Source organism: Ovis aries, chromosome 3 (genome assembly GCF_016772045.2).
Source record: "Ovis aries strain OAR_USU_Benz2616 breed Rambouillet chromosome 3, ARS-UI_Ramb_v3.0, whole genome shotgun sequence".
Lineage (NCBI taxonomy): Eukaryota > Metazoa > Chordata > Mammalia > Artiodactyla > Bovidae > Ovis > Ovis aries.
The window spans coordinates 173,895,580-173,917,973 of NC_056056.1; the positions used below are offsets into that span (position 1 = coordinate 173,895,580).

Sequence of the window (22,394 nt, forward strand, 5' to 3'; positions counted from 1 at the left end):
TTATCAGCTGGTCTTCCAATAACCATTTATGGAATAGCTATCACACTAGGTATGGCTGCTGCTGCTAAGTTGCTTCAGTCGTGTCCAACCCTGTGCAACCCCAGAGATGGCAGCCCACCGGTCTCCCCGCTCCCTGGGATTCTCCAGGCAAGAGTACTGGAGTGGGGTGCCATTGCCTTCTCCGTCACTAGGTATGGAGGAGGGGCTAGAAGCATGATATGATTGAGCACATACACACACTAGAAGCATGAGGAGCTCATGGTCTGGGGCCTGAACAGGTGTGAGACAACTTCCTGTGACATGGTGTGATGTAGTGTGTCAGGACACAGGTAGCACAAAGCATGGAGCAGCTGCCTCATCAACTGGTCCAGAGGAGGAGACCCTTGGGTTGGGCCTTGAAACAGGTAGGGGCAGAATGATGTGTGTTGAAGGGGGCATGCATCCCAAGCAGAGGGAAGAGCTGTGAAAAACCCACCTAGGGTGTGACATCCTAACTCATCGTCTGCTCTGCTTGCAAAGAAATGGGACAGGAGGGCCGCTTTTGAGGGGGAGGCTGCACTGGATTTTAGTTGCAGCATGCAGGATCTTTGTTGCATTGTGCAGATCTGTTGTGACACACAGGCTCCAGAGTGTGAGGGCTCAGTAGTTGGGGTGCTTGGGCTTAGTTGCTCCAAAGCACGTGGGATCTTAGTGCCCTGACCAGGGACCGAACCAGCATCCCCTGCATAGCAAAGTGGATTCTCAACTGCTGGACCACCAGGGAAGTCCCAGGACAGGAGAGCCTCTTGATCACTTGTTTTCTGTCTCACTGGAGGCCACCAGTTGACTCCAAGGCCACCCTGGAGCAGACAGAAGGTGCAACAGTTCCCTGGAAGGACTCTCCTGGCTCCGGGGTTACAGCTGCCGGTAGAGTCCCAGCCTGCAGGCGCCCTGTCCCAGGTGTAGGATGGTCACCCTTGCAGAAGCACCTTGGCAGCCCCAGTGTCAGTGCTGGTACAGGGCTGAGCATCTTCTCTCTGACCCACAGCAGCTGTTCAGCATCCTTCTGGGTGTGGCCCTCTGCTCTCCGTTTACAAGCTGTCTTCCTGGGGCCAGTCTTTGCTGCCTCTCTCCCCGACCCCTTCATCCTGTTTGTACTGTGACTCTGTCTCCTCTAGCATTCCAAGCCAAAGAGCACAAACTAACCAGAACCTTCTTTGGAGGGCTGGTTTGCTGCTTGCATGGGCTTTGGAGAAGCAGAGGGCGGACATACCCATCACCCAGACTCGGCTAACCTCCACCTTGAAGACAAGTACAGCCCAAACAGTTACTCCCCCACCACCACCAGCAAACCAAACAGGAAGTTCAGTCCATAAGGAAACCAAAGCCAAAAGGAGTGTGCCAAAGAGATTTCATTATTTCCTAGGGTGTGTGGGCCAGTGGCGCTCTTTTATACTTCGACTTTAGAGGGGGAGCCCTGCTTGGCTTGGAAGTGTCAAAAAGACAGACCTTAAAGAGAGGCTTTTCCAAGTTTTGTTTGGGGGGAATGACGGGAAGGGAATCTGGTACCTCCTGTGCAGTACATGGGGGTTCAGACTATCACTCAGAAGGCCCATCTTATTGTAGAAGAGTGAGCAAGCTGGTATGAACCCCTGCACCCCCTGCCTGCCAGTGCCAAGACTCGGGCCAGAACTGGACTCAGTGTTCTTATCTGTCAATCAGAGATGAGCTTACCCTCCTCTCCGGGTTGAAGAAGGGACAGGGGAAATACACCAGGTTTCTAGCCCTAAGAAAAGGTTTCCAAACATTGGTTCACTCCCTACCCTTCCCCAGGGTGATGACTGCACCCAGTAATGATTCCAGAATGTAGTTTTAAATGAGACAGTGGCTTTCCCCCATGGAGCGTTCATTCACCGAATGGTTTAGAGTGAAGCCTGCCCGTGGAGGGTTCAGTTGTGGTGAAGGCTGTGGAGCCTGCCCCCGGGGTCTGGCAGCCAGGCCATGACTCCAGCCTTTGCTGGACTGTTTGGTGATGGCAGATCTGTCCCCATTTGACTCTGGCCTAGGGCAGGAGAAAACAGAACCAGCTCTCTGGCTCTGTTCTGTTCCTCCAAGGAGATAATGGAACCGCTGGTGGCCAGTTCTGTTCTGATGGCACCTCCTGTTGGGAGTGTTGGGTCATGTCCATGCTATGTAAGGCCTCCCAGGGTCAGTGACTTCCTGGCACGACCCAGGCTGTGCTCATAGCATGCTCTGTATTGGCCCACATGCTGGAAGCCAGCAGGGCTTTTCCTGCACACTTGCAAACCATCGAAAGATGAACCTTAAAGACCTTCCAGCCTTGGACTGGGTCCCGGCAGGAGATCTAGACTATGACATGCTTTCACAGCTGTTTTAACCCCAGGGGCATCTGTATGTGGCCTGATAACCAAATCACTGGACTTTTGCTTACTTTTAAAACATTCCTCTTTCTCATTTGAAATCAGCCTTCTTCCCCCATCTCTTTTCTCTTCTCCAAACCCACCCTCCAAGGGGTCAGGGATGGGAGAGACACCAGGATGGGGGCTGGGCGAGAATATCTGTCACCCGCACTACCAGATAATAAAACACCTCTTGCTGTTTCACCGGCTGAAATCACCTGGTCCCACTGTCCCTCAAGTCAAAGCGTTGGGATCAATCCTGACCCCTTTGTTATCAGTGTCGTGGCGTCTCTAGGGCATTTGCTGAATCCGGCAGTTGACGTCATCTATCAATAAATACCCTCTGTCTCTAGCGTCTCTTTGGCTTCCTCCATCCCCACTTGCTACTCACTTACAAGACCAGATGGCAAAACAAATGGTGATTTATTTTGCAGGGACATGAAGAATTGGAAGCTAATTTTCTTTCTAGAATTAAGTATTTATTAAGCATTTTTAAAGCCCCTATTTCCAGACACATTATCCATAGAAAAGGTATTAGCCCTGTACTCTGAACTTGACATGTACCATCTCGTTTAATCCTCTCTGTGTACTCTTGTGTGGCAGGTGTTACCAGCCCCATGAGAGGTGGGGAAACTGAGGCCCAGTCTGGGATTTCCCCCACCCCCTGCCAACCCACCCCTTGACTCTAAAGTGTGTGCCCCTTCCACAATGCTGTGCTGCCCTCAGGCTCTTTAACTAGGTGATGTAGGTGAGAAGTATGTTGCACATAAGTATAGAGGGCACAAGGCCAGACTTTGATTTTTGCTTGATGTAAGCTGTCCAGATCACACAGGGAAACAATCTCCAAATTGATTCAAGATTGCTGAGTGGAACAGAAGAAAGAGAAAAGGGGGGATGTCCCTAAGGCCTTTGTGGGAGGGAGTAACATGGACTGTGGATGTCAAGAAAGGGCCCTGCCTGCTGTGGGGGCACCTTCGAATTCAAAAGGCACCCCTCCTGCACCCCGAGCCTGCCCACCTAGCAGGATTGAGCCCGAGCCTGGGTCACGTGGCAGTAACAGAGGCTAACGCTTTAGCACATGCTGGGGTTCAGGCATTCTTATGAGCATTTTACCTATTCTGTGAGGTTGGTTCGACCGACTGCTATTCCCACATAACAGATGAGGAAATTAGGCTTAGAGAGGTGAAGTAACTTTGTCACTTGGCTCAAACCCTGAGAGATTGGCTCTTATCTCCACTGGCTCTGAGAGGAGGAACTCTGCATTTGAGACTGGAAGTTAGGAAAGGTGGGCTTGGCAGTGGAATGGGGACAGGATTTCTTTGAAAAGCCAGCTGGAGGTGATTTGAGCTGGAGATGCTGTGATGTCTGCTCTCCAGGGCCACCACTGGTGAGGGTGAAGGCCTCAGTAAGTGTTCATGGGGCTGCCGGGATGCAGGCTCAGGCCCGTCCCCACCTCTCCAGCTCTTTCTGCAGCCCTGGCTAGGCCCAGCTCCTTGGAAAAATGCAGCAGGGCTTCCAGTGCATGCACCAGTAGCTCCCAAGACAAAGGGAGTGGAGGGCTGGAGGGCCTCCTTGCAGAGTGGCACCTGACTAGTGCTGCTGCCAGGAGGAGCCCAGGGCATGCTTGTTCAGACCCGGCTTGCAAAGGGACCAATGACTTCACACCTCTCTATAGAAATGGACCTGCCTTTTCTGTTATTTTTTATTTTTTTAGTTTCAAAGCAGTTGGAAATACTTAACCACTAGAGGAAAACCCAACCCCCCAAACCAGAACCACGTCAGTTGATCTCAGGATCTGGTGTTGGGTCCGCTCTGCACAGGAGAGAGGTCCCTCCTGAGGAGCCAGTAATTCCAGGCCCTATGTAGGCAGGGGATGGATGATGTCCATTTACCTCTCAACCCCAGGCCCATTTTAATGGCAACTAGGCTGGGCTGTGGGCAGTGGATATCCCGGAGTCTGGCGGACCCTGGACACACTGCAGTGCCTTTCCCAGAGGCGAGGACATGGAAGAGGTGGGTGACAACTCACCTTCAGATATTTGAAGGTGGAGGTTCCTGTAGGACGTTCCAGGGGCAATGACCAGTGGGCAGGTGAGAACATGCTTCTTGCTTCCCATGAATCCCACCCTCTCCAAAGGCCTCCCTACAGCATGGCCAACCACGTGGCCCTGAAAGCCTGCATGGAAGGAGCTTTCCATGTGGAAGGAACAGGAAGTTCAGCCACTCTGAGATGAGTTCAGAGGAAGGAGGAAGTTAGAGGGGTGAATGATGGAGGACAGGCAGGAGGAAGCAAGGCAGGCAGGAGGGAAGCCATCTTGCAAAGGAGGATGCTGGGAAAGAGGCCGGAGACTCGCAAGTTCGCTCAGTGAAAGCCGGGCCTGGCAGAGCCGGAGCTGCGCCCTGAAGGCGGCCAGCTTAGCCCCTTGTATTTCCAGATGTTTCTGGTTAGACGTTCCTATAAAACTCGGAGAAAATGCCCCACCCTTCTGGATTCTGGCCTGTTCGGAGAGCACCCAGACTGTGCTGTAGCAGAGACCAGAGCAGCAGTGAGGTTGGCAGCGGGCTGGACCCCCACATTGAGGGCGTCCCTGGAAGCCGCGTGGACGGCTGTGTGCCTGCGCGAGACCCGGCTCCGTGGCCGTGACCCCTCGCCCTGAGCTGGCCGCGGGGGCGCGCTTTGTAGAGACTGGCTCTGCTCTGATCTGCTCCTCATGTGACCGCTCATGGAAGCCGGGGTCTCCCTAAGCTCAGAGGTGTAGATATGCTAGAAGTCGTGTGTAAACCACCCTGAAAATCTCTTTTACAAACTCCAAGGAGAAAGGCGGCCATCCCCGTGCTGTGCGAGGCTTCGGATTGCCCCACTTGATTAAAACAAAATGTGGCTTCAGGGGACAAGGCAGAACTGAAACTGGTCCTTGGGAAGAAAATCTGATTTCTCAAACCAGTTATAGATGATCTTTATTGAACATGCTGACTAGAGGACAAATTATGAGAATGGTTGAAACTGCTTAGTAACTTCAGGAAGAGAATTTCATCAGTGCTTCCTTCGTTAGAGCTTGGTTCATTAATTATTGCCCTGGTGTTTTCCATGCACCCAGAAGTCATGCCGGCCCCTCTGAGGTAGATCTGGGCTGTGGATTAGCCTGTGTGCTTCAGGCTTTTCCTGATGGGAATGGCTTAGGGTCATAAATAAAGTGAACCAGCCACAGGTCAGCGTGGGGGTGTCTAGCTCAAGGCTAAAGACCCTGCTCCAGAACTGGGCCACCAGGGTTGAATCACAAAGTGTGGGCCTTGAGATAAGTGTTGGAGCACCCTGAGCCTAAGTGTACTAGTCAGTAAAGTGGGGATGACACTTCTAGGTTGTCCTGGGGATTCAGTGAGATGGTGGCTGTCCAGTGCTTAGCAGGATACCTGGCACATGGCAGGTGCCTAGCCTTCCCATCCCATTACTGGTCAGGTACTGCCACTCTATCCCTGTGGCACCTGGGCACATTTTCCACAGAACAGACCATGCTCCAGACACAAAGGTCCAGGTCACAGTGGGGAGGGCCGATCTGTGTCAAAAAAGCACAGACAGACTGACAACCTTGGAAAATTGCCTAACTTTCCGAGCCTCAGTTTTCTTATCTGTCAAATGGAAATGTTAGTTTGCATCTCACAGAGTTATCAGAATCAGAGGTAAAATGAGGTAGAGTCCCAGCATACTGGGTCTCGGTCTGCCTTTGTTATCAATGGTGACTCCATATTTGACAAACAGGCCTCCTGCTGTCAGTCTGGTTCTGGTAATCCATGACCTCGTTAATGGATGCAGAGGTTCCCATGGTCGTAAAGAGGCAGGAATCCTCACATTTCCATTTATGTCTCAGTACTCTGGGTCCCAGGCAAGGGTCCATCACCACACAGAACCTGGATTCCTATCCATGGTCTTCCTGGTCTACCCCTGTCCACATATCTGATCCCCCAACTGGACCCAGCTCCTCTCCTACCCCATGACAGTTCAGTTCAGTCTCTCAGTCATGTCCAACTCTTTGCAACCCCATGAATCGCAGCACACCAGGCCTCCCTGTCCATCACCAACTCCCGGAGTTCACTCAAACTCACGTCCATCAAGTCAGTGATGCCACCCAGCCATCTCATCCTCTGTCATCCCCTTCTCCTGCCCCCCAATCCCTCCCAGCGTCAGAGTCTTTTCCAATGAGTCAACTCTTCTCATGAGGTGGCCAAAGTACCGGAGTTTCAGCTTTAGCGTCATTCCTTCCAAAGAAATCCCAGGGCTGATCTCCTTCAGAATGGACTGGTTGGATTTCCTTGCAGTCCAAGGGACTCTCAAGTATGCACTAAATGTTGACCTCAGTAAATGCAAGATCTGGTTTTCTTCCTTTTCCACCTGAGCCTGCAGGTGAATTTGTAGTTTTCTGTTTGGGGTCATGGACTTGTTAACAAATGGTCAGTTGACCTAGAATTTTCTAGCTCATTCTGTTTCACTCCAGACCTCATCCGGACCCTTTGCAGAGTACCTTCCTCGGGGCAGTCCAGGAGACATAGAGTGGAGGTATTCCTGTCTCTCTTAAGTCACTGTAGTTTTTATGGTTTTTCAAAAGAAAACAGAAATGGGGGAGGAAGAATCTTCCTCGCAGGTGGTTTTGCACCCTGGGCCCAGCCTAGAGAGTGCACAGAGTAGGGGGAAGTGAAAGGTGATGCCTGGGGGAGGGCAGTACCAAGGCTGTGTCCCCTGGGGAGGCTGCGGTGGCCTGTCCCTGGCTGTCGTCAGGTGTTTTTGGTCCCTGGTGCTCAAAAGCCTCCCCTGGAGGCTTCAGTCACCACAGGAAGGAGATTCATTCATGAAAATCAGTCCCCCCAGCCCCTGATCCCACTTGCTTTTCTGAACCTCTCTGTTGCTTTGGCCCAGAGAATGCCACTTAGTGTATAAAAAAAGATTCCCAGAAGGCTGCCTCTCTCCACCAGTGTAATTATGTCTGTGAAGCTTCCTTTCTGGAAGGCCGGGGGGCAGGGTGCTTAGCCTCCTCTGGGCTCCATAGGCTCATTTAGCTTGGGCAGATCACCCTGGCCCTGTCACTGGGGGCTCACAGCCTGTGCAGGGACAGCCCTGCTCCCTGTTCCTGCTGAGTCTCTGCGTTTCCAGTTCCCACCCCTGCTCCGATTCACGTGTCCTTTTAGCCCAGCTCACAACTTCTCTCTCCAGCTTCCCAGGAACACTCCTTTCTCAGCGAAATCATTTCCTCCCAAAGAAAGGGCATTGCCTGTGCTGTCCTGTCCTCCTCCATCCTCACGCTGACCTTGTGAGACAGTGAGCTCTCAAGCATGGAGTCATATGTCAGGGCGTATGTCATTCTTCTCAGCTGATCTTTTCCACCCCCTTTGAGAGAGGGGCTATTGCTTTGCCCATTTTACAGTTGGGAAAATAAAGGCTCAGAAAGGTTAAGAGAGCCCCATGCTTCTAAGCTAGTAGGTGCTAGGTCTGGGACTCTGATCCCAGCACACTCCTAACCCCTGGGTGAGCGCTTGTCAGCTGCCGCACTGCATTACCATGTTTTCCTTTGCTCTTCTGTGTCCATCATTAGACTGCGAGATTTCTCCCTGAAGACAAACCTTATCTGGCTCTGAAGTGACCACCCACCAGCGCCTGAGCCTTGGTTGCTTAGCCTGCACCAGCTGAGGAATTGAGGTGGAGTATGAAGCATCTGCCATAGGTGTCCCTCCTAGGCTTGGAGAACATGGCCGGGAGGTCAGTGATCTGCTGGGCAGTGGGAGAGAGGCGAGCTGACCGATCTGAAGCCCTCTGAGGGATAAAGTGGGACCTCCAGGTGATGGGCTAGGTCAGCTGAGAGGCTCTGGTACCACTGTGTGTTGTGCCTGCCAGAGGTCAGGAATCAGCGCCTTCTCCACCCACTCAGGAGTGCAGGCGTATGCAGCTCAAGCTTTCTCTCCCACTTCTCTCTGGACTCGCCACTGTTTGGCCTCCACCCGAGAGAGACAGGGGAAGTGAAAGGACAAGTGACATCAGCCACTCTCCCTCCTTGTCAGCACTTTATGGCACAGGTTTATGGGGAAAGTAATGTGGGGAACTTCCTCATCTCTTCATTATCACACTGGTCTTAACGGAAGATAAGTGATGCCTCCAGGACAGTCCGCTATGCAGTCCTAGTGTTTCAGGCATACAGCGAGCTATTATCACCACCACGTCAAAACTTAGATGGTCGGTGGTGGTCTCAGCCCCATTTTACAGGTGAAAATATTGAGCCACACGTCAAGTAACTTGCCCAATCTCCATAGCCAGTAAGTGATGGAGCCAAATTTTAACCCCCGGCTGTCTAGCTGCAATGTCTGTGTTCTGCTTCTTGATGGAAACAGCTAGAAAATAAGACCTCTTTTTCCCCCCATGGGAAAGAATTTTTAACTCTGAATACTACTTGGATGTACATTAAGAGCAGCTATGGGCCAGGTGGTATGCTTAGTTCTTTGCAGATTTTACCCCTACAAACCTCACGACAGCCTGTAAAGTATATGTTGATATCAGCTTCCACTTTACAGATACAGAAACTAAGTCTGGGAGGGTGGAAATGACAGTCCTGGATCATGCGGTTCTTCAGTTTTTAGGGACCCTCCATACAGTCCTCCGGGCACTGCCCGGATTCAGGTCCAGATGTGTCTGCCTGACTTCAGAGTCTGACCTCCGGTCTCTGTGTCAGGCTGGCTGAGCAGCATCCTAGGCTTCCTAGGCAGTGTAAGAAACCAAATACTCTCAATATTTGTTGAGTATTTATTTTATGGTGTCAGGGAGACACTGATTTTCTGTAAAAATTCTATCCTGAAATTGAGTTACTTATTTTCTTCTTCCATTGGCCCAGTCACTGTTCTTTTCTGTTTTTTTAGTTTTCTGCATTCTTAATTTTTTTTAAATTAAAAATTTTTTTTTGATATTAGGGTATGGTTGATTTACAAGGTTGTATTTTCAGGTGTACAGCAAAGGTGTACATATATATACATTACTCAGATTCTTTCCCCATATACATTATTACAGAATATTGAATACTGTGCTATGCAGTAGGTCCTCGTTGATTATCTGTTTTACATATAGCAATGTGTATCTGTTAAGTGCACACTCCTAATTTATCTCCACCCCCAACCTTTCCCCTTTGGTAACCATAAATTTGTTTACAAAGTCTGTCTTTTTCTGTTTTGTAAATAGGTTCATTTGTATCATCTTTTTAGATTCCACATATAATTGATCTATGATTTTTGTCTTTGACTTACTTCACTTAGTATGATCATCTCTAGTTTCATCTATGTTGCTGCAAATAACTTCCATTGTATACATGAACTGCATTCTTCTTTATCCATCCATCAGTGGATATTTAGGTTGCATTGTAAACTGTGCTGCAGTTAACTTAAGGGTGCGTGTATCTGTTCAAATTATGGTTTTCTCCTGATACATGCCCAGGAGTGGGATTGCTAGATCATATGGTATTTCTAGTTTTAGTTTTTAGGGAACCTCCATACAGTCCTCCACAGTGACTGTACCACCTCACATTCCCACTCACAGGGTAGGAGGGTTCTCTTTTCTCCACACCCTCTCCAGCGCTTACTGTTTGTCAGCTTTTTGATGATGACCATTCTGATGGGTGTGAGGTGATACCTCACTGTAGTTTTGATTTGCCTTTCTCTGATACTTAGTGATGATCAGCATCTTTTCATGTGCTTTTTGGACATCTGTATGTCTTCTTTGGAGAAATGTCTACTTAGGTCTTCTCATTTTTCGATTTTTTTTTATATTGAGCTATATGAGCTGTTTATATAGAGATTAATCTCTTATCAGTGATATAGATTGCAAATATTTTCTCTCATTCTGTAGGTTGTCTTTATATTTTGTTTATAGTTTGCAGTGCAAAAGCTTTTAAGTTTAATTAGGTCCCATTTGTTTATTTTTGTGTTTATTTTCATTACTCTAGGAGGTGAATTCAAAAAGATGTTACTGTGATTTATGTCAGAGAGTGTTCTGCTTATGTTTTCTTTGAAGAGTTTCATAGTATCTGGTCTTACATTTAGGTCTTTAATCCATTTCAAATTTACTTTTGTGTATGATGTTAGAGACTGTTTTAGTTTCATTCTTTTACATGCAGCCATCCAGTTTTTCTTCCTCAGAATTTCTCTGGCTATTTGGAACCTTCTGTGTTTCCATACAAATTGTAAAACTTTTTGTTCTAGTTCTGTGAAAAAATGCCATTGGTAATTTAATAGGGATTAAATTAATTGAATCTGTAGGTTGCCTTGGATGGTACAGTTATTTTGATGATAATGATTCTTCTAATCCAAGAACATGGTGTATCTTTCCATATTTGTGTCCTCTTCAATTTCTTTCATCAGTGTCTTATAGTTTTCAGAATACAAGTCTTTTGCTTCCCTAGGTAGGTTTATTCCTGGGTATTTTCTTTGTGATGTGAGAGTAAATGGGATTGTTTCCTTAATTTCTCTTTCTGATTTTTTTGTTGTTAATGGATAGAAATGCAAGAGATTTCTGCGTGGTAATTTTATATCCTGAAACTTTACCAAATTCATTGATGAGTTCTAGTAGTTTTCTAGTTGCACCATTATGATTTTATTTGTGTAATATCACGTTATCTGCAAACAGCAGTCACTGTTCTTAAAAAATCAGACTTTTCCTAGTTCTTACTTCAGTTTCCTTTGTGGGTTCTTCAATCAAGCCAGCCCAGGGGAATCTATGCCATGGTCCCTATTTGTTGTTGTTTAGTCACTCAGTGGTGTCCAGCTCTTTGCAACACCATGGACTGTAGACTGCCAGGCTCCTCTGTCCATGGGATTTTCCAGGCAAGAATACTGGAGTGAGATGCCATTTCCTACTCCAGGGGATCTTCCTGACCTAAGAATTGAACACATGTCTCCTGCAGGTATTCTGCATTGCAGGCATATTCTTTACTGCTGAGCCACTTGGGAAGCCCCATGGTCCCTATAGTGTATAGTAAAATAGGTCACTGGCTCCTGTTCAGCTTCAGGAATTCCACTGACCATGACTCTACATGTGTTATCAAAAGACTTCCTAAGTTGGTGGAAGCAGGGTTGTTTTGTAACCTCACAGAGATGTTTTAGCACCATGGAGGTGGCACTTGGGCTGGCTGTCCCTTCACTCTGTTCCTGGATCCATCCCTGTGCCGTGCATGCGCTGCTGGGAGGATGGGATGAGAAACTTCTTTTTACAGTCCAGCAGCACAAAGGGGCAGCAGATTCAGGTTGCAGCCCCAGCTTCCCCACTTCCTGGGAGTGAGTGGAGGGATTAGCATCTTTGGGCCTCAGTTTTTCTATCTGAAAATAAGCATGTGATCTCAGGTGATCACAAAGTATTCTCTGACTGTGAAGCTGTGTTTCAAGGGCTCTGTTGTTTAGTCCCTCAGTCATATCCGGCTCTTTGTGACCCTGTGGACTGTAGCCCGCCAGACTCCTCTGTCCATGGGATTCTCCAGGCAAGAATACTAGATTGCCATTCCCTTCTCCATCCAAGGTCTAGGGATGGGAAAGTACTCTGAAGATCTACAGAAAGAAAGCCATGCCAACCCTTAATGCCATTAACTTGAGAATCTTATTAATCTGTGAGCCCCTGGTTGAAGTCCATGACATCATGTACAGCTGTGTTATGGGTATGTCCCCAGAAGTGACCTGAAGTCCCTAGAAGAAGCCCATGTTCTTAAGTTTCTCCATAAGCAACTGGTAAATGGTCTTTCTGTGGCACTTTCAGTAGCATCCCAGATGGATCATCCTTGAGGGAGGGGAAAGGCATTAATGTGTTGTTCAGTTCAGTTGCTCAGTCGTGTCTCTTTGTGACCGCATGAACCGCAGCACGCCAGGCCTCCCTGTCCATCACCAACTCCCGGAGTCCACCCAAACCCATGTCCATTGAATCAGTGATGCCATCCAACCATCTCATCCTCTGTCATCCCCTTCTCCTCCTAATTACTCTTTTCTAAGTCCTGCACGTATTGGGCATTGAGCACTTGACAAAAGATACCCAGGTCCTGTCCTAAAAGCCTTGGAGAAGGGAAGTCAGTTGAACCTACATCATTCATGGTGCTCTAACTATGATCGGGATGGAGGAGCTTGACACACAAGAGCCTAGGTGAAGGTGGTGGAAATGGCTCCTTTGGGGCCCCCTCTCAGAGCTGCTTCTGCCTCTCCTCCTAATGAAAGACTAGCCTTGCCCTCACCAGGAAACACAACATGCAGACATGAAAACCCAAGAATGTACCCTTTGAACAATAGGGAAATGGGATACTGTTGAAACATGCTTGTCTCTCAATCCACAGTTCACTCACTCTGAAATTCCATGCATACTGTACAGTCTGTTAATGCATATTAATAGCTAATCTCTCTATAGCTAGAAAATTGCTCTTCAGATCTCCAGTTTGCTTAGCAGCTGCCAATCCAAGTTGCCTCCAACTTTTTCCAATCGTCACCAATGTCAGTGAGATGTTGAATCGCCCTAAGCCAGGGGTTTTGCAGATGAAAAATGTGTTGAATGTTCACTGCAGATCCTGTTCATGTAAAAGTAATGTCTGATCAGCAGTTTTCAAATGGGACCCAGGACCACCAACCTTGGAACTGACATGGTAGAATCACCCTAGGGCAGCCATCCAGAGCAGGCAACCAGACCCACTGAGTCAGAGTTTCTTGTGGAGGTGTCTAGGAATCCACATTGCATCAAAGATGTGCTATGCTTCTGACATACACTGCTGATTGAGAAGTGCCATCAGGCTGAGGAAGGCAGGGTGATATGCTTGCAGTATCAGCCACCTCTGTAATATTTAAAATGATAGAGATACTGTTTACTGAGTGCCTGCTGTGTGCACAGTGCTAAGTGCTTTCCTGGTAGGTTCTCACTGAATTCTCTAAACAGTCTTGAGAAGGTGATACTATTGTTGCCCCCATTTTACAGGTAGGATAACTAAGACTTGAGGGTGTCAAGTGATCCGGGCAAAATATGAGCAGTAGAACATCCTGGTGGGTCTAGGAAGAGAACTGATGAAGCCAGTTCGTCCCAAGGAGGGAGAGAGCAGAAGAAGCTGGGGGCAGGAGTTGCTACCCTCTGCCTCAGAAGAGTGTTGCCCTCTTGGAGCCCTATCTGGATGGGGTGCTGACAGCCCCCAGAAGTCACTGTTGGCTGGGGGGGTGGCGTGAGCCCTTTGAGGCTGTGCAGTGGAGCCCGCCCCTTCCAACTGAGAGTGATTTCTACGGTCCCAAAGTGCCAGTCAGCAGGTGCACATTCTTCCTGCCCTCTGACTGCTGCTTTCCCAGGAAACCCAGGGCCGCCCCCCCCCCCCCCCCGCCCCGAGCAGCGTGGGCGCCACATCCCTTCCCCACCATTGTCCCAGTTCTGGGCCCCCATTCATCAGACGCCCATCCAGCTTGGCAAGAGCCACATCCTCAACCCTCTGCCCCTCCCGCACCCTGCCCAGGCCTCCGGAAGCCCGAACAGCTGATGTGAGATGGAAATAAGCCCCCGCCAGCCACATCTGGTCAGGCTGAAAGGGGGCCCTTGGCACTGGCACCCTCTTGAGTAATTCTGCCGCGCCTCCTGCTTCCTGGCCTCACCATTCAGGTGGAAAGTGCCAGATTCCCTCCCCCTCACTGCATCAAAGGCCACTGCAGGCACCCTGAGCCCGTTTCCACCCAGCGCCAAGCACCCCAGCTGCCGGTCTCTTGGCCTTGGGGCTGATTCTAAGCTCTTGTGCTGCAGCTGCAGGATCTTTGTCAGCAATCCTCCGTGGGAAGAAGGGCTGGGCTGCAGGTTGAGGCACCAGGAGGCCCATGCAGCCTCAGCAGCCACTTTGTGGCCTTTAAAATCTCTGTCACCCCCAAGTCATTCATTCCTGCATGCATCTGTTCATTCCTTCAACAGAACTCTGAGTGTCTACCATGTGCCAGGGACAGAAGACACAAAGAACAAAAAGTGAGAAGTACCTGCCCTCCTGGAGTTTACATTCTAGAACAAAATAGACAGTAATCAGAACGTTAGGAGGAGGTGTTACAAGGAAAAGTGGGGTGGGGAGCACTGAGGTTCCAGGGGTGTCTCTTAATAACCACTGATCCTGAGCTTTCCTAGTTGCAGTCTGGCCCATTCCACCTGAGGTTTTTTGCCCCCACCCCCACTTGCTTACAGCTCCTAAGCTGAGCAGGGCAGCTGGACAGGAGGCAACTGTGGTAGGCCCAGCTCAGAACAGCCCTTCCGGAGAGGGCTCTTCCTTACTAGCCTCACTGTCCTCAAAAGCCTGGATGAGGGCGCCGACTGCTGGCCCTCAGGTAAACCCAGCCCAAACAAGTTAAAAAATCTTTTAAACACCATTAAAAAAGTGGGGTTAAAAAAAATAAATTATAGTTAACATTTGAGAATGCATAAAATTGGGCTTTCTGATTTTCTTGAGAATTCAAAAGGCTAGGTCCCCATTCCCTCCTGACTACATGACCAAGATTTAAGTGGTATCTCCCACACCTTCAGTGGGCCAGGGACTCCCTGCTGGCTTGGGAGGGCATTTGAGTAGGCACTGACTCTAATCCAGGTCACCAAATTTAAACCCAGCATAGAAGAGACATACCTTAACCACTAGCCTGAAAGAAAAAAAAAAAACAAAAAACTCTGCTTGCTTGTTTCTGCCCTCCAAGTGCCCGAGGTTAAAATGCAGCTCAGCGCCGTAGCTCACCTCCCAGCTCAGCTGAGCCTGGCTGGGAGGCTGCATCCAGAGGCCCTCTATCACCCAGGGTCGCCTGCAACCCCCGCCTCACCCTTTCCAGGGCTCAAAAGCCCTCCCATCCATTGCACGTTTTCCTTCTTTTTGCTTTGGAAAGGTAGGGTGAGCTCCTGTAGCAGTTCATTCCTTGTAATTAAACAGGTGACAAGTTGAAATCCTAAGAAACCAATTTCCTGAGGCAAGAGTAGACAATGGGAAAAAGACAGTCTCTTTAGCAAGTGGTGTGGGGAAAGTCAGCCGCATGTAAATCAGAGTGAAGTTAGAACGCACGCTCTTAGCATACACAAAAATAAACTCAAACTGACTTAAAGACTTAAACATAAGACATGACACCATAAAACTCCAGAAGAGAACACAGGAAAAACATTCACTGACATAAATTCTACCAATGTTTTCTTAGGTCAGTCTCCCAAGGCAAAAGAAAGAAAAGCAAAAATAAACAAATGGGACCTAAACAAACTCACAATCTTTTTCACAGCAAAGGAAACCATAAACAAAAAACAACATACAGAATGGAAGAAAATATTTGCAAATGATGCAACTGACAAGTGCTTAATTTCCAAAAATATACAAACAGCTCATACAACTCAACAACAGAAAACAGACCAATCCAAAAATGGGAAGAAGATCTAAATAGAGATTTCTCCAAAGAAAAAAATACCGATGGCCAATAGGCACATGAAAAGATGCTCAACACTGCTAATTATAAGAGAAAAGCAAATAAAAACTACAATTAGCTACCACCTCACACCAGTCAGAAAGGCCGTCATTAAAAAGTCTACAAATAACAAATGCTGGAGAGGGTGTGAGGAAAAGGGAACACTCCTACACTGTTGATGGAAATGTAAGTTTGATAGAGCCACTGTGGAAAACAATATGGAGGTTCCTCAGAAAACTAAAAATAGAACTACCATATGATCCTGCAATCTCACTCCTGGGCATATACCCAGAGAAAACTATAATTCAAAAAGATACACGAACCTTTATGCTCAGAGCAGCACTATTCAGTAACAGCTAGGACATGTTCAGTTCAGTCGCTCAGTCGTGTCCGACTCTTTGCAACCCCATGAATCGCAGCACTCCAGGCGTCCCTGTCCATCACCAACTCCTGGAAGCTCATGTCCATTGAGTCGGTGATGCCATCCAACCATCTCATCCTCTAGTCATCCCCTTCTCTTCCCACCTTCAATCTTTCCCAGCATCAGGGTCTTTTCCAGTGAGTCAGTTCTTCACATCAGGTGGCCAGAGTATTGGAGTTTCAGCTTCAGCATCAGTCCTTCCAATGAATATTCAGGACTGATTTCCTTTAGGATTGACTGGTTGGATCTCTTTGCAATCCAAGGGACTCTCAAGAGTCTTCTCCAACACTACAGTTCAAAAGCATCAATTCTTTGGCACTCAGCTTTCTTTATAGTCCAACTCTCACATCCATACATAACTACTGGAAAAACCATAGCTTTGACTAGATGGACCTCTGTTGGCAAAGTAACGTCTCTGCTTTTGAATATGCTGCCTAGTGGAGTACCACTTAGTCATAGAAGAGAACAAAATAATGCCATTTGTAGCAGCATGGACACAACTGGAAATTATCATACTCCGTGAAGTAAATCACAAAGAGAAAGACAAATGCTATCTGATATCACTTAAATGTGGAATCTAAAATAGGAAACAAATGAACCTATCTATGAAACAGAAACAATGGACATAGAGAACAGACGTGGTTGCCAGGGCGGAGGGGGCTAAAGGAGGGATGGAGTGGGAGATTGGGGTTAATAGATGCAAACTTTTATATACAGAATGAGTAAAAAACACGGTCCCGCTGTCTAGCACAGAGAACTATATTCAATAGCCTATGATAAATCATAATGGAAAAGAATATTTTAAGAGAATGTATATATGTATAAGGAATCACTTTGCCGTATGTGCTGTGCTTAGTCACTCAGTCATGTCTAACTCTTTGTGACCCCATGAGGTCCCCAGGCAAGGCTTCTCTTGCCTGGGTACTAGAGTGGGTTGCTGTGCCCTCCTGCAGGGGATCTTCCCAACCCAGGGGTGGAACCTAGGTATCCCGCATTGCAGGCAGATTTCTTTACCATCTGAGCCACCAGGGAAGCCTGATTAATACAACATTGTAAATCAGCTATAATTAAACTTCTCTGGCAATGTTAATGTCCATTAATGTGAAATCACTGCTTTCCTAAACCCTTTAAGTTTTGCAACAGGTTCAGACTAGATTCTCTCTTTAAAGGCTCAAAGGCTTTTTCTTCTTTTCTAAACATAAAAGTTTTTAAGCATTATAGAACTCCTAGCAGTTCGCTAAGGATATAGCCAAAGACATCAGGATTATGGCCTTCTAGACCTTTGATCTCTGGCCCTACAGGATGGAAAGCCCCCAATTTCAAATCTGAAGACTAGGAAAGTGAAACTTGCCCAAGATCACACACAGATCATCGCTCAAGTCCACTCTGTGCTTTAGTTAACAGCTGCCAGCACTGGAGCCTCTAAGACAGTGACCCCCACCTGGGCAGCTTTTGAATCCCCAGGGAGCTGGCCACACCCAAAGCAATGGCATCAGATCTCTAGGGTGGGGCCCCCAAGCTTCAGTGGTATTTAAGTCTCCCCTGTGAGCTGCCAGCACAGAGACTCATGGCTCCAGCAGCTGCCCTGGAGTTGGTAACTTCTTGGGAGGCTGCACAGTGCAGGGGCTCAGAGCATAGGCTACATGGATTCGAGCCCCAGCTCCTAGCTCCCTGATCTTAAGTTACCTGTTCTCCCTGTGCCTCAGTTTTCTCATCCATAAGTTGGGAATACTAACAATACCTGTCCCCTAGAGTGCAAGGATTAACGGTGGCTCAAAAAGTGGTAGCCAGTATAAACTCGGGCCTCTTTTCTGCTATGGATGTGGTTTCTTTGCGGATTCCTCTGTGACTAGCCTTTTAGGTGAGAGTTTAGGAATTTCTGTAATGAAGGAAAGAGAATAGAATCACAACAAATCAGATCACTGGATTTTCCTCTCCTTCCCCACAATTACAAAATTCAACAGAAGAACTTCCCTGGTGGTCGACTGGCTGAGACTCCGTGCTCTCAATGCAGAGGGACCAGGTTCGATCCCTGTTCAGGGAACTAGATCCCACATGCCGAAACTAAGAGTTCGCATGCTGTAGCAAAAAGATCCTGCAAACCACAGTTAAGGATCCCCCATGTTGCCATGAAGATCAAATATCCCACGTGCCCCAGCTAACACCCAGCACAGCCAAATAAATATTAAAAAAAATAAAATCGACAGGATGATGGCAGTGCCACCAGGATTTTCAAGTGGATAATCTGAGGCTAGGTCCAAGCAGACAGTTGTTAATGACAGGTTCTGCTGGTCTGCACTCTCTGGATGCCTTTAAATTTACCTTTTTCTCTGGGTTTCCACTCCTCTGCATCTCCTCCACTCAGTAAAATGGACCAGCTGTTCCTCCTTCCATTTGGGTTCTTGTGTCTGAAAGAAATTGTAAACACCACAAAAGATGTTTTAATTTAAGGGAAACCAGCCTCCCTTCCTTTTTAAGATGAAACGTAGTAAAGTTTTAAAGACTTTTTTCAAATAGTCCCTAAATTTGGTACTTCAACTAATTATACTTGCCTTTTTTAAATGTCCAAATTAAAAATAGACAGCTAAATGAGAATGCAAGATATAGCTCAGAGCCTGTAGCCATGTCCATGGTTTCCTAGAATCAGCCTTTCTCTGACCTAATTGATACTTTTGGGAGATCAAAGGGAGGTGAGGGGAGTTGGGGCTGGAGCTGGAAGTAGACCTGGGAGTTGCCTGGCAGCAGATGACGAACTTGATTCAGGGTTCTATAATTAAGACTAGCTCTGGCACAACATTATAAAGTAATTTTCCTCCAATTAAAAAAAAAAAAAGACTAGCTATGAATTGGTGAAAGATGTTAGATTACAGTCCTTTCCTCATAGTATAAAGATGTGGTTCTCAAAGTGTGGTCCTCAGACCATCAGCATCACCTGGTGTAATGCGCTGAATTGTGCCCACCCCAATATTCATATGTGGAAGTCCCAACCTCCCAGTACCTCAGAATGTAACCCTGTTTGGAGATAGAGTCTTTAAAGAGGAGTGTGTGTGTGTGAGCTCAGTTGTGTCTGTGACCCCATGGGCTGCAGCCCGCCAGGCTCTTCTGTCCATGGGATTTTACAGGCAAGAATACTGGAGGGGGTTGCCATTTCCTCTTCCAGGGGATCTTCCAACCCAGGGATCAAACCCGCATCCCCTGCATTGGCAGGCAAATTGTTTACCAGTGAGCCACCTGGAAAGCCCTTTAAAGAGATAACTGAATTCAATAGAGGCCATTAGGGTGGGCCCTAACCCAGTAGGACTAGTGTTCTTATAAGAGGAGGAAGAGACAGCAAAGGGTAAAGATGCACAGAGGGACGGGCAGGTGAAAAGGCAGCAAGAAGGCAGACACACACAAGCCAAGGAGACAGGCCTCAGGAAACCAGCCCTGCCTGTACCTCCAGGACTCAGGAAATCCATTTCTGCTGCTTAAGCAGAAATGGTATTTTGTTACAGCAGCCCCAGCAAACTGACAACCTGGGAACTTTAATGCAAATTCTCAGGCCCTGTCCCAGACCTGCTGACTTAGCAACTCGGGGTGCGAACCAGCAAACTGTGTTTCAACAAGCCCTGTGGCTGACTACCATGCATACTCGGGGTTGAGAACCATTCATGTGAAGTATTGTTAATACCTGGCAGGAGCCAGCCCAGAAAAAGATGATACATGGCTGGAAGCTTGGGCTGGTCTGCTAAATGTAAACCTCCTTTTAATAGGGTCTGGAAGAGTCCCAATGGGACCTTTACAGGGGACGGTGTGTAAACATGCTCTGTGAATGCTGGAACACCCTGTAGACACAGGTGGTAGTGAGGCATGATACTAGTGTCTGGTAAAGAAAGTGACCCTCTGAATATGCCAACATGGGCAGACTGAATCCCACAGTCTCCCTCCTCGAGTCAAATTTCTGAGTCCCTTAAGGTTGTGTACATTTTCTGAACTTCCCTGGTGGCTCAGTGGTCAAGCATCTGCCTGCCAATGCAGGAGGCGCAGGTTCAATCCCTGGTCAAATCCCACAGGCTGCAGAGAACTAAACCTATGAGCCACAGCCATTAAGCTTGTGCTCTAGAGCCCAGGAGCTTCAACTGCTGAGCCCACGTGCTACATACGGAGGCCTTTGTGCTCTAGAGCCCGTACTCCACAATAAGAAAAGCCACTGCAATGAGACACCCGTGCAGCTAAAGAGTAGTCCCTGCTCCCTGCAACTAGAGAGAAGCCCGAGCAGCAATGAAGACCCAGCATAGCCAAAAACAAATTATAAAGACTGTGTACATTTTCTGCCCTAAACAATTGGAATGGTTCTCCTTTCTGAGAATAAAAGCAATGAGATTTAATCACATTTCCCATTTCGTCCCTGCTACAAGGAAGCCCACCACCAAAGGAGATCCTTAATCACAGCCCTCTTTTTTTCCTATTTCAATTTTATACCACACATCTGTCCTTTGTACAAATACTTTTGAGAAAAGAAAAACAAAGAGGGGAGATAAAGGGAGTTAAAGAGCTAGAGATTGATCTCGCAGCTCAGATAATTATCAGCACAACAAACCTTCTTTGTAAAATTGATAAAACATGGTTGGAGAAGACACATGTTTTCTGTCTGTTACAGGGGAGTGAACTGTTCCCCCAGAGAATGCTCTTTACTCCCTCGTTTTCCTGATGTCCCAGAGCTGTAGGTCCCTTGACTAGATCCCAAACTGATACTCAGAGAATGTTATTAGTTGCTGAAGAGTTGGGACCATTACAAAAGCTGCTGTGAAACTGCTTAGGATACAAGTGTGGAAATGACATAACCAGATCTGCATTTTCTTTAAGGTTAGAAACAGTGGTTTATCTGATTACAACTTCTAACCTGCTGTTGGTCCTGCTAACAAGTGTGGAGATAACTGCAACAGCCCAGGCCACTATCCGAAATCTCTCCTGCTCCATCCTGACCGTGATGGCAAAGCATTCCTCTACTCCCTCTGACCCGTCCAGGGCTCTCCTTAATCCAGGTTTCTTAAACCAAGGTTCAAGGGGTCCACAGATAGAGCTCCCAGGGATCCAAGTTCTAAGAATTAATTTAAATTTTTATTTTGTACTCTTATTTGTGTTTTTGAAAAAGTTAAAGCATTTCTGGATTATCCCTGGGCCACCCCTCCTTACCTAGTCCTGCCATGTGAAATGATGGCACGTGTGTTCATTGATGGCCGTGGTGGTACTGTGTAGCTCCATTTTTATTGTCTTGGGCTCATTAGAAATGGGCAGAGACAGAAAATACAGAAATGATGTATTTGGACCTAGTAAAGGTCAAGTGATATTACAGGGTGCTGGAATTTATAGTAACTAGGAATGAGAAAGTGGTGGGAGTGTTGAGTGGCATATAGTGGAGGAATGCCACACTGCAAAGATGCTGTCCCAGCACAGACAGCAAGTACCTTATATGTTTTTTTAATATAAATTTATTTATTTTAATTGGAGGCTAATTACTTTATTGTATTGGTTTTGCCATACATCAACATGAATCTGCCACAGGTGTACACGTGTTCCCCATCCTGAACCCTCCTCCCACTTCCCTCCCTGTACCATCCCTCTGGGTCATCCCAGTGCACCAGCCCCGAGCAGACCTTGTATGTTTCAGGCAGGGCCCTGGTTCCAGTAAAACATCATCATCCATCATTTGAATGTTTGGTCTCATCTACCTACTTTTATATTTGTGCATACTTTAGTACCATTATACTTTTAATAAATTATACATTATACTCTTAATAAATCTACACTAGCCTGAAATCATTTTCAAATAAGAAGTTAAGAACCTCTCTGGTGGTCCAGTGGTTGAGACTCTGCCACTAATGCAGGGGACACAGGTTTGATCCCTGGTCCGGGAAGATCCCATGTGCCACAGGGCGACTAAGCCTCTGTGCCACAACTACCGGGTCCGTGCTCTGCAACAGGGGAAGCCACTGCAGTGAGGCGCCTGCACAGCACAGCTACAGAGCAGCCCCCATCACGAGCGAAAACCCGAGCGCAGCAACAGTGACCGCGCGCAGCCATATAAGTTTAAATAAAAACAAAATATTTCATTTTAAAAATCCAACACTAAAGGCCTGGGTGAGTTTTTTCCTCTCAGAAGG

At 47.5% G+C, this 22,394-nt stretch overlaps 1 protein-coding gene and 1 long non-coding RNA gene across 5 annotated transcripts in view; one reads left to right on the forward strand and one right to left on the reverse strand.

Moving 5' to 3' along the window:
• The window catches only part of CHST11 (carbohydrate sulfotransferase 11), a 267,079-nt gene that overhangs the window by 236,279 nt on the left and 8,406 nt on the right, over positions 1 to 22,394 (forward strand). The window lies entirely within an intron of this gene.
• Positions 1 to 22,394, reverse strand: part of LOC121819144 (uncharacterized) — a 28,480-nt gene that overhangs the window by 3,179 nt on the left and 2,907 nt on the right. Inside the window, exon 2 of the long non-coding RNA XR_006059378.2 lies at positions 18,574 to 18,659. This is a non-coding gene — a long non-coding RNA (uncharacterized LOC121819144). The remainder of the gene's footprint in view (positions 1 to 18,573; positions 18,660 to 22,394) is intronic.